The sequence below is a fragment of the Thermobia domestica genome, chromosome 9 (assembly GCF_964235325.1).
Source record: "Thermobia domestica chromosome 9, izTheDome1.hap1.1, whole genome shotgun sequence".
NCBI lineage: Eukaryota > Metazoa > Arthropoda > Insecta > Zygentoma > Lepismatidae > Thermobia > Thermobia domestica.
In genome coordinates, this window is record NC_137462.1 from 100,241,100 (window position 1) to 100,254,286 (window position 13,187).

Below are 13,187 nucleotides of genomic sequence, written 5' to 3' on the forward strand. Positions count from 1 at the left end.
AATGTAGAAAGAAGGAACTGTCATAATCTGAATTTCCTTAAAGAATGGTCTACATGATACAGTATCTGGCAAATCTTTTATTGCTCTTATAGGTTTCTTCTACCATTGGAAGAAAATTTGAGCACCCTATGAATTATCCCATAATAATATACCGTAGTGTAAATGACAATGAAAGTAAACATAATACACTGTAAGAAGCACGGTTTCAGTAATGGTTCTCATTAGTTTGCGAATAGTTTTCTAGATAGTTTTTTTTTTTACATACATTTTCAACATGTACTTTCCAGTTTAGCTTTGGATCTAGATAGATTCCCAGAAGTTTTATAGAATGGCATGCATCTAGATCATCCACGTGATTACCAAGATAAAAATGAACGGCTTCTGTCGTAGATTCATTGAGATAAAGTTTGTTATACTTTAACCATGTTGCAATAATAATGACGCATTTTTAACGTTTCGTTATTTTAATTCCCATTAAGGCCCTATTTGTACTTAGAAGTTTTGTGTCGTCAACATATAAAACAGGTTTACAAGGTAGAAAACTTGGGAAGTCATTTACATAGATAAAAAAAAGTAAAGATTCTAACACACTCCCCTGAGCCACCCCTGATGTTACATTCTAAAAACTTGACCTTTCATTTGCAATACGGACAGCCTATCGTCTATTACTAAGGTAAGAGTTCATAAATGACAACTCAATTCCCCTGATACTAAGATAATATAACTTTGCAACCAATGAATCGTGTGATACTATATCGAAAGCTTTGCTCAGATCTAGCAGTGTTGCACAGCACAAGTATATAAATTACTTTTAAAATTATGTAATATATGTATTACTATATCTTTCACAGCCTTAGTCGTGGAAAAGCCCAGTCGGAATCCAAATTGCGAAGTATGGATCAGTTAACTCGTTTCTAGATAGTTTAATAATAGATTTTTAATACATTACTCAAAAATTTTGGATATAATTGGCACTCAGGATATAGGACGATTGTTATTAGGTTTACTTTTATCGCTTTTGTTATGTATGGCTACACTGGTTGTCAATTTAAGGCAGTCAGGGAAGATTCCTCCTAAAAGCATCCAGTTAAATAGGTAAACTAAAGGTTCAATTATAACATCAATTACTTTTTTTTAACAAGTTGTTAGAAAATCCACAGAAATCCTCACTGTTTGAAGGTTTCAGTTTACTAACGACTGATAAAACTCTTCTGGTATTGATTGCAGTTCATGAAAAAATTGACTGAATGTTATTTACATTTTGCTGGGCTAATAAACTTCTAAAGTCAAAATTTTGATTTTCGGAGGAACAGTTTTCATCTTTTGATTTATCATTTAATTCTGTTACACTATTCACAAAATATCCACTGAACTCGTTTACAGATATTAGTACGGGGTTTCGGACAGCACGTTTCTTAATTTCCTTATTAATTATAGACTAAGCAGTTGCACATTTATTCTTTGAATTATTCATCAAGTTTTCATTTGCAGTAATTTTTGCTGCTTTAATCTTTCTGTATATCTTTTTAACAGTTTTATATTTTTTATTTATCAGTCGGTAATCCTATAGTGGTGGCAATATTACTCAAAATGATTATTCTATTCCGTTGTGATTTAAGATGTGGCGTATACCAATTAAAAATTGTTTCAATACTTTTACTTCCTTATGGTAGTTCTCTTAACCTTTTCCGGACAGCATTAATTTAGATATGTAGCCAAGGTACGCATAAAAGCTCAGAATTATGAAAGTTCAGAAATTTCCTAGGCTTTGTCCTGGACCCGTGACGCACATCTTTGAAAATTATAGATAGAATTGTCTTCAGTGTGTTTTGTGAGAATATTTTTGTAACAAGTATCTTTATCCTCAAAGATATGTCGAACTTTGATAACATTAAACGTGGAGGCAAACTACTTGAATATAAAGATTATTTACACCGGATTAACAGGCGTAATGGTGAGAAGACTTACATAAAATGTACACATAGTATACAGTATTATACATTCCACCGCCCCCACCAGAAGTCCGTCCTGAATCCGCCCCTGGGTTATATATACACACACGCAGACAGACAAGGTAAATATATGAAGGAGTTTTGGTGAATAAGTTCCTTAAGAATTAAGAGTACCTTTCTGTTAAAAAGAAAAAGTTATATAAAGTAACTATATAAAGTAAAAGTAACTACTATCTCAAATTTCATAATTTGTGATCTTTTATGTCATCTGCCCTGACCTAACCGAAGCTTTTAAACCGTAATCAAAAAGCATCAGCGAGAAAACTTGCTTGTTGTTATCCGATTACATCTTTCTGTTATTAGACCAGTTACGTAATCGTTTGACGGAGTTAAAATGAAGACTGTTGTAAAGAAGAGGAAACAGGGAGGGGACAAGCGAAAGTATTAATTAGATAGGGTTGTAAAAGAAACGGTTAATAATACAGGCGTAATATGAAAGTAGTGTATTTTCAATACAACGAAGCCAACTGCTTTCAACTCTACTGGGCCAACTGGTAAACAAAAGTGTACAGCACCGTCTGTGTTCACCTTTTTGTAAAATTAAGCCAATAGCAGTTAGTTCCATAACCTAATATGAAGACAATTTTAGAACACGTGGAGCTGGAGAGATGAAAATTATTAAGTCTCATCCAACGTACTTGACATTCCCATCGAAGATTTCACTACACATGACGATGTGAACCAGGGGTAATAAGCATATTCAATCTACCTTATAGTCCGTGAAGAAGTAATACTTTTCTGATAGCGCACGCTAAATTTGACGATGTGTGATCAGCTCATCTTGGTCCAGTATTTTTTCTTTTACTTTCTGGACCACAATTTAATAGTTTTATTTTAATAGCTCTCCCATTTTCATCACGATGCTGGGGTTAACGACAGAAACTCAATATTCTATTAGGAGTTGAAATCAGACCACAGAGCAAAAGCATTCGAGAAGTGCCGTGTTCCAATTTTTCGACCAACAATTCTGACTGCGATTTTCCTTAGATGGAATATACCAGAATACGAACTGTACCCGATATTGCATATAGTTATATAGAATAAAAGATACGTAAATACATCATTATTAACTTGATTGTAAACTTATTAAAACAAAGGTAGTTCTAATTAACAAGAATTGAATAGCACATTCTGCCTTTCAATGTTACTGTACAAGTAGTGTAATCCTTGAATAACTTATTTTAATTTGAAAAAAAAAATGAGATCTGGATAATAGTTTGTTCATATTTTCTTGAACTGCTTTAGCCAGGTACAATTTTCGCGCTAGAATAATATTTGATAGTTTCTTTAGCATGTTTTCGTGAGTTGTAACTCAGGAAGAATGCGTTCTTCCATTCATGATTATTAGGATTAATTGTCCTATTTTAGAATGCTTTTCTTGGGTTACTTTTTTATTATTTGCTAGAGTCAAATATTGGAACGTAAATTTCACGAACTTGAAATTTTGTACAAATACATGAACTCTGTGTCCATACAATATTTTAACGTAATTTCTGCTCTGACTTACCGTTTTATTGTATAATTATTTAGAAATAATTATACAGCACCTGCTGCCTGTACAAACCGAACTCTCACGGAAGTTTGACTGACTGCAAACAAACCGGGTTCGATCTCTGACGATATTAATGCGATTTTGAAGTCACCTTAAGTTGTAGGAATGTGTTACATATAGTCTTAATGATACGAAAAGTTCTAACATAATCATCGCAAGTATCTTGACATTCCTTGCATATCATGTGATGCAAATTGAGAAGCTCTAGTCAATGCAATGAGTTTATCGGAGAAAACACACACTATGATTAACGTCTGAGTAATACGTTATTGAGAGTTCAATTATTAAACATAGTATTTACCATTAATGTATAATTAATATGAATGTTTAAAAACATCTATTACGAATACAGACTTAGAAGTGATTATAATTATGCTCCTCATATAGGAATAACTGAATTTTAGGGATTTTTTCAGACTATTTTTGCCCTAACCTGGTGTTTCCAATCAATCTTTCTCTCTCTCTCTCTCTCTCTCTCATATATATATATATATATATATATATATATATATATATATATATATATATACCTAAATACGATGGTAATGTGTTTAAAAATGCGATGCCTCAACAAGAACATCTTTTGGGGAAACAATCGCTACTCTTGAACTTACTAACTATTAAAACATACCACTGTGCAATTTATTTCTTTTTTTTTTTAAGATTAACAAAAATTCGAAAAGTTATTATTAGCGACTAAAATAATAATACTATTTTTAGAACATAAACATAAATTTATTAATTAAACTTGACAAATTCCGAAGAGCCAAATTGCAACTTGTACTATAGTAATCTTATCTGTGTGAAAAATGATATAGGCCTACTACTGTTGTAGGAATAAATACTTGGGTGAGAAAAAGCTATAAAATGCTATACTGTCCACACGTAAACATCCAATTCTGGTGCATGGTCAAAGGGGTTTATGAGAAAAACATTACTCTTCCAGAAAAGCCACAACAGACTTCAAAAGCAAACAGAAGATTGATTTATTATTATTTTTATTTATAATAGCTTGTTGCACCTAGAGTAAATAAAATGATCTACGTACCTTAACTCATATTTTCTTTTGATTTTCAAATTTGTTTTGGCTCTCCTGAAAAACGTAATTTTTGACTTAAGCACCTTTGATCATGCACCTACGAGTTGTTGGCAAAAATATATTAGATCCATGTGCTGGTAAAATAAAATGTTACGAAAATTGTCAAGTGCTATCGAGGATATCTAACTTCGGTTAATTATTGAGCAGATAGTTACACCACTGATACTAGCCTCTTAAAAGAAGGATCTACGTAGCAATCACATCCTATTCTTCTAGTAAGAACAACTATAGACAGATAGATGAACCACACCTACCGATTTTAAAATGATGCCAATAATTATCTTTCAAACTTATTCCTTATACCCAATATTGATTTAACCCATTAGGATTCAAGAGCTCCTCCGTGGCTAAGCGGTTAGCGTACGCGCCCTTGGCGTGGGAGGCCCGGGTTCGATTCCCGGCGGGAGCTCATGTGGTTCGGATTCCATGTTAATCAGTAGGTCCACGTCTCATATAGCCTCGCTGCTGAACGGGACGTTAAACTCAAAAATCAATCAACCATTAGGATTCAATAATTAAAGCAAAAATAGGAGGGTGTTATTATTTAACGACCTTTTCCAGCATTGAAATTCATACCACTGTGAATCTCATTCTGACCCGAATCGCATGTGCGTATGTACTCAAACCAGAAATCGAACCAAGTCCCCACCACCAAGCACAAAAACGCCGAGTGGGGGTTGTCAGAGTGGTTGGTAAAACTATAGTTCGATGTCCCGTAGTTACGTCCTGAAAACTATAAAAAGACAAATGGTGTAACTAGAAAATAGGAGAAAACTGGAAGAACCCAGATGATAAATGGAGTAATGAGGAAGTAGGAGGTAACGGAAGAACCCAAGAAAATCTACACGAACAATTTTGTCCACTCATATGACCTCGGATCCAACCAGAGTATTCGCATCTGAGGTGAGCGCTCTGCCACAGAACCACCGCGCTTCTTTCTCTTCAGCCAGTTAATTAGAACTCGGACGAACACACTACTTCATGAGCAAGACAAGTTGAGTACTAAAGCACACCACAGACGTAACACGTGTAATCTAATTTCGCGTGTTTCCAATGGCGTGGCAATAACTACTCAATGGTGCCAAATAAAAGCTATAATATACATCAATAACTTTGAAACCTTTAATGTGCTATTTCAAAGCTTGGGTGTTTCCTCCTCTTGAGAGTAAAACGTGTGATAATTATTCACAGGCTTAGCACTCTAATAATTTAGTTTTGAAACTGGCTTTGGAACGACTTTTCACTACTTCCATTCACATGGTTCAACTAAAAGGTAGAAATTTGTGCGATAATGTCGGTGAGCAGTGATAGTACTGTAGACTACCTATTGTTTTAAACACCAGCTTTAGAGCTGATAAACTCGACTGAACAGAAAGTATGTCACTATTAAGCAAAACATTAATATTTATCTACAACCTGTCATTATAGTACTGTACTGTATAAACGACATGAGATAATGTTTATGACCACTTTTTAAGGGACAGAGGGGAGGGAAGCTAGTACTGTAATTCAATATAAAAATGAGAGTATTGAGAGAGAAAAAAATGCTTAATAAAGGCAATTCAGTTTTTAATGATATTTCACTATAAGAAAGAAACATATATTATCCACTTGCAGTCATTAGTTTTTTCAGTAAATATAGTTCAAAGCAAAAAATAAATTATTGCATGATGCCATAAACCATCAATTTAACGAGCCTGGAGTTAGCAAACTCTGGTCGGAAGGTTGGTTGATTTGGAGTTTAGCGTCCAATTCAGGACAAAAGCTATATGAAACGTGGACCTACAGCTTAAAAGTGGGTTTCGAACTACCGGGAATCGAACCCGGGTCTCCCGCGTCAAAGACAAACTCAACAAACAGAATTCGGTTAATGTAGGAAATGTAGCTGGGAGAAAGAAACTGTTTAGGAAAAAAAAAAAAACTATCTATCTAACATTGTCAATTTATTCGTGTTGAAGCAGGAAGAAGGGCGTCTAGCATTTAGTTACTTGCCCAGCGATGCTTCATTTTTTTATATATGTAGGAAGCAGTGGCGTATTTAAGGGGGCTTCCGGCCTTAAAACCCCCGAAATTTCATGTTTATTAAATAAACTATTTTAAAATAAATGAAATATCTTGCAGAATTCTCACATTTACAGGAGTAAAGTTAGCAAAGCCCCTCCCCGAAACAAAATCGTGAACACGCCAGTGGTAGGAAGTATAAAGTCTGCTGGGGCTCATAAAAATCGACCAAAACTTTAAATCGACGAACTTTGCAAGTAAATACTAACAGTTAACGCTTTAATAGCTTTGTGTAGGATACTCAACATGTCTTTTTTCAACAGTTTCTTTTCACAGATTTAGACCAGATCCTACGACACAATAACGGATGCGATTATAATATACCATTGGTTCGTACATAGAATAACAGTGCCACCTATTATTATTATTATTATTGTTATTGTTTAGTAGTAGTAGTATTTAGTCTAGTTCGGATGAGTGCCATTAATATATATATTATATGACTAGCAGCGTTCACCCCGCTTCGCTGCGGTCACCCCGGAACGCAATAAACTTTGTTACTTAGATAATTTTTACTTTTTCGCTTTCAAGTGATATGATAAAAACCATAGAAGATTGCAGTAAATGTTAACATTATATCGCCTGTCATTTATGTTAACCCGCCCCGCTTCGCTGCGGTCACCCCGGAACGCAATAAACTTTGTTACTTAGATAACTTTTACTTTTTCGCTATTGCAGTAAATGTTAACATTATATCGCCTGTCATTTATGTTAACCCGCCGAGTGACACGGTCATGCGGGTTGCATATAAATACGTTTATTTTTACCTATGATGAACTAACAAAGGATTTGTGCACACCTGAATGGTCAATTATCTCAAGACACTGGTAATTGAAAATTAAAGTGATATGATAAAAACCATCTAGGGTCCAAATCCTAATAACCCCCCAAAAATGAAAGAAATTGGTTCAGCCGTATTAGCGTGATGAGCGGACAAAGGATTTGTACGTTCTCTTTTATATATATAGATTTTTATGTTCATGCATGTATTTCTACCATGTATGCACGTAAATTTACGGCATGTATTTCTACCATGTATGCACGTAAAAAAAATACATGTAATCTTTATGTATTTTTTAACCGTACTAGTAGTTTGTTTTTTATTTTTATATTCAATTATCATGATGTATTTTTATTTCTATGTTTTATGATGTATTTTTATCATTTTTTATTTCTATGATTTTATGTATAATCTGTTTATTTTATAATTAAGATGCAAGATACACACTGTATTTTGTGTCATTGTTGGCGTATTAGTGGTTGTCAAGCTGTTGTTACCAATAAACTACATAAATTAAATTATGATTATTAAGGAGTATTCTTTATTTTGTTATTAATGTGGTGTGTACTTCAAATATTTTAATTTTACATTACACAGCAAAAATTCAAATGTACTATCCTATTTTTTTTTTTTTTTTTTTTTAATATTGTTCGAAACAGAATTCTCAATTTAATGAACTTCCGATTTTATCGATACTTTTTTGCCCCCCAATAGTCCATTGAATGGAGGGTATACCAAATATTCTCTTACAAATATTAATTGTGCTACTTATTTTTTATTATTATTTCCCACTTTAAATTTTTGATGCATTTAATTGATAATTATATAACCCAAGTTCAATCTGGAGTTAAAATGTGCAAATGACAGGTGTATGAGAGGTAAGTCCCCGGTTGAACATTGCTCTTGTTAGGTTCTTAGTTCTGGTCACCAAATGAATGTATGAGAAGTGAGACAGATATTGTATTTTCGCCCATTGATTTATATGGAGAATTATTCTTCTGTTTTCTTTCAAACAAAATGGAATTTTATCATGGTGTGATTTCAGGGGCGGATCCAGGACCGACTTCTGGGGGGCGGTGGGTTGTCATATTGTTACTTTTAAGGGCTCTAAACTTAGGGATGAGTTTTATTTATATATATAAAATAAGAAAGTTTCCTCTTCCGGGGGGTGATCGCCCCGATCGCCCCCCTGGGTCCGCCCCTGTGTGATTTTGATTTACTCTACTAATAATCTATTTTAAAATGTTCCTTACTTCGTTAAATTTACATATTATTTATAATTTAAAAAATTTAACAACAAAATTTAAATAATTTAATTATAATGTAAATTCACTTTGAAAAAGAAAGGACATTTAACTACAAACAAAATTCCCTCAAATAAATAAATAAATAAATAAATAGCAATATAGACTTCGTATTTTTTTTTGGAATCACTTAAAAACTACATTTGGATCAATCTTCAGTTTGATTCGAATCGAAATCATTCATTCGACTTTAAACTTATTTGACTTGCTGTCTGAAAGGCTGAAAAACATTCGTGACTTCCATATCTAAATTAGTGACAAGCTTTCGTGATCTTTTCCGAATTTCATTATATTATTATTATTATTATATTATTATTATTATTATATTATTATTATTATCAGATGAATATACTGTTTTATATTACAATAAGTATTATTATATTGAAATCTTTGAAACGAAATATTTCAGTTTTACATTTCACTGTTATGCCGAGCACGCTAGGCTGATTACAACAATGAACAACATGGTAGAATGAGGAAACTGGAAACGACAGACTTCCGAGAAAACCCACGCACATAGTGTTTGTCCACCACAAAACCCACTTGACACGAGCTGGGATTGAACCAAGGACCTCACGCACCAAACGTAAATCCTCTACAGTAAACCACTGCGGCCCATTATTTTTACAAAAACTACAGTTTTGGTACCACTAATAACACCGTATGTTTCTACTCAAGTGTTGCCGAATCATGTGGTCTTTCAATTTCTCCTGACAAACTATATCAATTCATAAAAGCACAAATAAGTGTTATTTAAAAAAAATCTACATTTTAAGGGCTAGAAAGAGACAAGGAAAAGATGTTTATAAAACAGCTGACAGAATCTTTATATCATTTGACTTAGCTATTCACTAGAAGTATACAATTAATTTAAGTGGGTGGAAAGTTGATTAGAACTCTGCGTGACATACAAACGTAAGTGTTCCAACACGTGTCCTACCTCTCGTCGTAAGAACACGATGACACTATCCTTGAAGATTCTTAAGGATCTTCAAAATTGTTGTCACGTACACTGTTCTTACAATCTGCATACATGCAAGCAAACTGCCTTCCTTTTAATTATCAAATTGCTTAAAAAACTAAAGACTGACTGGTTGACTGTGAGAGCCAACTAAAATTAGAAGGACACCACAATCTTTTCATGGAAAAGGAGTTTAGTTTAGATCACATTCGCTAAAATTAGTACAGGTGGAAGTTTGAGATTCTGATAAAACAAAATGCTAACAGGAAACAAGCTGATACAAAATTATTTTATGTACTTCTGCTATCGGCTATCGAAGTACAATATTTATACGATCTGGTATACAATCATACGAAGATTGACACTATTTTTTATCGTTTCTTAGGACATGTACTCACAAGCTAGCCAGGCCCGCAACCAGTCACAGAGGTTTGGGGGACATGAATATGTTAGGGGGGCCAAGTCATTAAAAATTCTCTTACAAATAGCTAACTAAATTGTGTTTTTTGTATTAATAATAGCATTTTGTGTTAAGGTCTGGAGGGGCCACGAAAAGTATACGGGGCCTGCCCCCCCTAGCCCTCTCTGGTTGCGGCACTTCAAACTCCGCTGATATCACATTTACAAACGTTGGTTTAAATTCTATAGCAACTTATTCCAGACTTCCCCCCCCCCCAAAATGCATTAAAAAATACAACTGTTCTGTAACATTCTCCAATCAAATGTTAGCTGGGGTCCCAGCATCGGTGGGATGATCCTATAATCCAACTCCCCTCGAGGCGAGACGGTGTGGCGGATGATAGGAGTGTGACAGTGTGGATGGCTGATCGTGTATTATGGTCTGCAGTCCTGCCAATAGCACCGAGTTCAAGTGCCGCGACATGCCGGTCATGACAATTTTCCGCTGGTCCAGTGGCTAGCTTGCACGAGGCCCCAGGTTCGATTCCCGGTGGGAAGAGCACTGTAATTTGATCGCGATAGGGTGATTCGGATTTTACCTTAATCTGCACATTTACATCTGCTAAGCCTCAGTGTTGAGAGACGCTATACTCTAAAAACCAAACAAAGCTCATATTAATTAACAGTAGAGCCCGTCCTTCATTGCCACGGTGTTGCATAAAACGTATTTTTCTGTGTATAAAACGTACAGAGAAGTAGAAAATAAAATAAAGAAGAGCAAAGTTTTTTAAAGTTAAAAGTTAATACATGAAGGTGAAATAAAATATTCCAGTTTTATTTTCCACGGTTATGCCAGCTAGGCTAAAGGAAATGGTGATAAGAAATGAATACAATGGTGAAATATGAATCAAGTGGGAGGAAACGGGAGAACCCCGGGAAAATCCACGCACACGATGTTTGTCCTTCACAAGGGCCACTTGGCACGAGCTGGGATCGAACCACAGACCCCACGCACCAGAGGTGAACGCTCTACCATTGAGCCACCGCGGTCCCAAAACTAATCTATGTATATCAATCCATAACAACGGAACTAATGTAAAGCGTCTGATAGTTCTGCCGCCAAAGCTGTCAAGTATGGACGGTTCGTTTGAGTTTGAGATTACAATGTAATTTGCTGCCGACTCTACTAATTGTTGCTACATTGAAAAAACAAATCAACTTTAATGTTGGAAATATTGTAACATACCTATAATTTCTACTATGATTATTGTTGAAACACTGCATCCGAACCAATATTGCTGTTTGAAAATTAATTGACTAGCTTCTCTAACTTTCTCGAGTGTCAGCAAACGTCATTCCTCACTGAAGCATGCAACTTACGTACTGGCGTGATTTTCTAACCTTCAAAAATAAAGTATTAATATAGTCTTTTTTTAAAATTTACCAATATATGTATTAACGAAGATTGAAACAAATAGTTGAGGTTATGTACCGTACCACAATGAAGGTCACAATGCTTATACAGTTAAAACAGTGTTGTTGAAACGAAAAGTGTATTTCTGGCCTTGGTAGAACTCATTATAACAACAACTACTCAGAACGGTGAAATAATTTTCTGAATAACTCTGCATTTATTACGAATGGGGGAAAGTAGTAAGGAAAGGAAGCAATAACAACTTCCTAATTACATATAGAAAGCTTTCTAAAGGTCGTTTGTGATATCAGTTATCTACACGGGAATTGCCACAAAGCTTGTTCTATAAGTCATATGTTGCTCCCATTATTGAGTACTGTTCTCTTATTTGGTCTATGGATTGCCCTACTCATTTAAAAAAAAAAATCCGTAATTAATTTCTTTTTAGCCATTGTATCCTACCGAGTACCTCACCTCCGAACACTACAAAACAAAATAATAATAATAATAATAATTAATAAATAAAAAGTGACGTTTTAAAATCTCTCAATATCAAACCTCCCCTAATGACTGACCTAATATTTTTGCAAAAAAATGTAAATGGCCAGATATCATGTGAACAGTTGTTAACTCAGATCAATTTTCGCGTACCCGCTAGAACAACACGGTCTAGTGATCTCTAACACTCGAGCGACGAGAGTTAACATTGTCCAAAGGTCCCTTCTAAACCGAATTGTCAGTACCTATAATCAGTTACCAGAAACTGTAGAAGTTTATTCAAGTAAGTATACTTTCAGATCATCTATAAATAAGCTATTTTTGTAATGTCGCTGTTGTGTTGTACAGTACCATCTTGACCTCAAGTTTTTATTGCATTGTTATGTTATCAAATTGTTAAAATGTTTCAGTGTAAAATGGCCTAGTGCTGTATCTGAAACCTATTACGACAAATAAATAAATGTTTTAGCATTGTCTAAAATATCGAATAAACGGACAATAATGAGTAAAGTTGGTTAATTTATTTTACAAGTAATGTGTGCGTAAAGAAGACATGTGCTAGTTATAGTTACGAAAAAAAAAAAAAAAACAATTAGTGCATACTGTTAGTTAACTGTATTTTCCCTACATATAGTACAATTAATTAATTCTACAAAATATAAAATACCTATTATTTGCAATGAACGAACGACACACTTTTTGGCGTCAAAAAGTTCGATTTTTTCGAAACCTACGCATGAAGATTTACTCTCTCGCATAATATTTTGTTCAGCAAGATATGATGTATCCTCGTTGGAATATTCAATACACATATTTCTAAATCGGCGATTTTGAGTTAAGACCGGTACCTTTATATGATTTTACGAGATCCGTTGATCGCTCCGCCTTTATATCAACCTCAAGAATGAAATTTTGTCGCCTACGATTCTTACAGCGAACGGTAGATCTTGTAAAAGATTATAATGTACCGGTGTCAACTCAAAACAGTAATTTTTTTTTTAGATATGTCTAATTGGTTATTTCAACGAAAATATATATCTTATGATTGTACAATATTTTCAATAAAAATTAATATTCAAATATAATAAGTATAGGCTATGTTTTCA

General features: G+C 34.2%; 1 protein-coding gene across 2 annotated transcripts in view; it reads right to left on the reverse strand.

Annotated features, from left to right (window-relative positions):
- The window catches only part of LOC145694886 (uncharacterized), a 593,410-nt gene that overhangs the window by 173,547 nt on the left and 406,676 nt on the right, over positions 1–13,187 (reverse strand). The gene's annotated exons all lie outside the window — the stretch shown is intronic.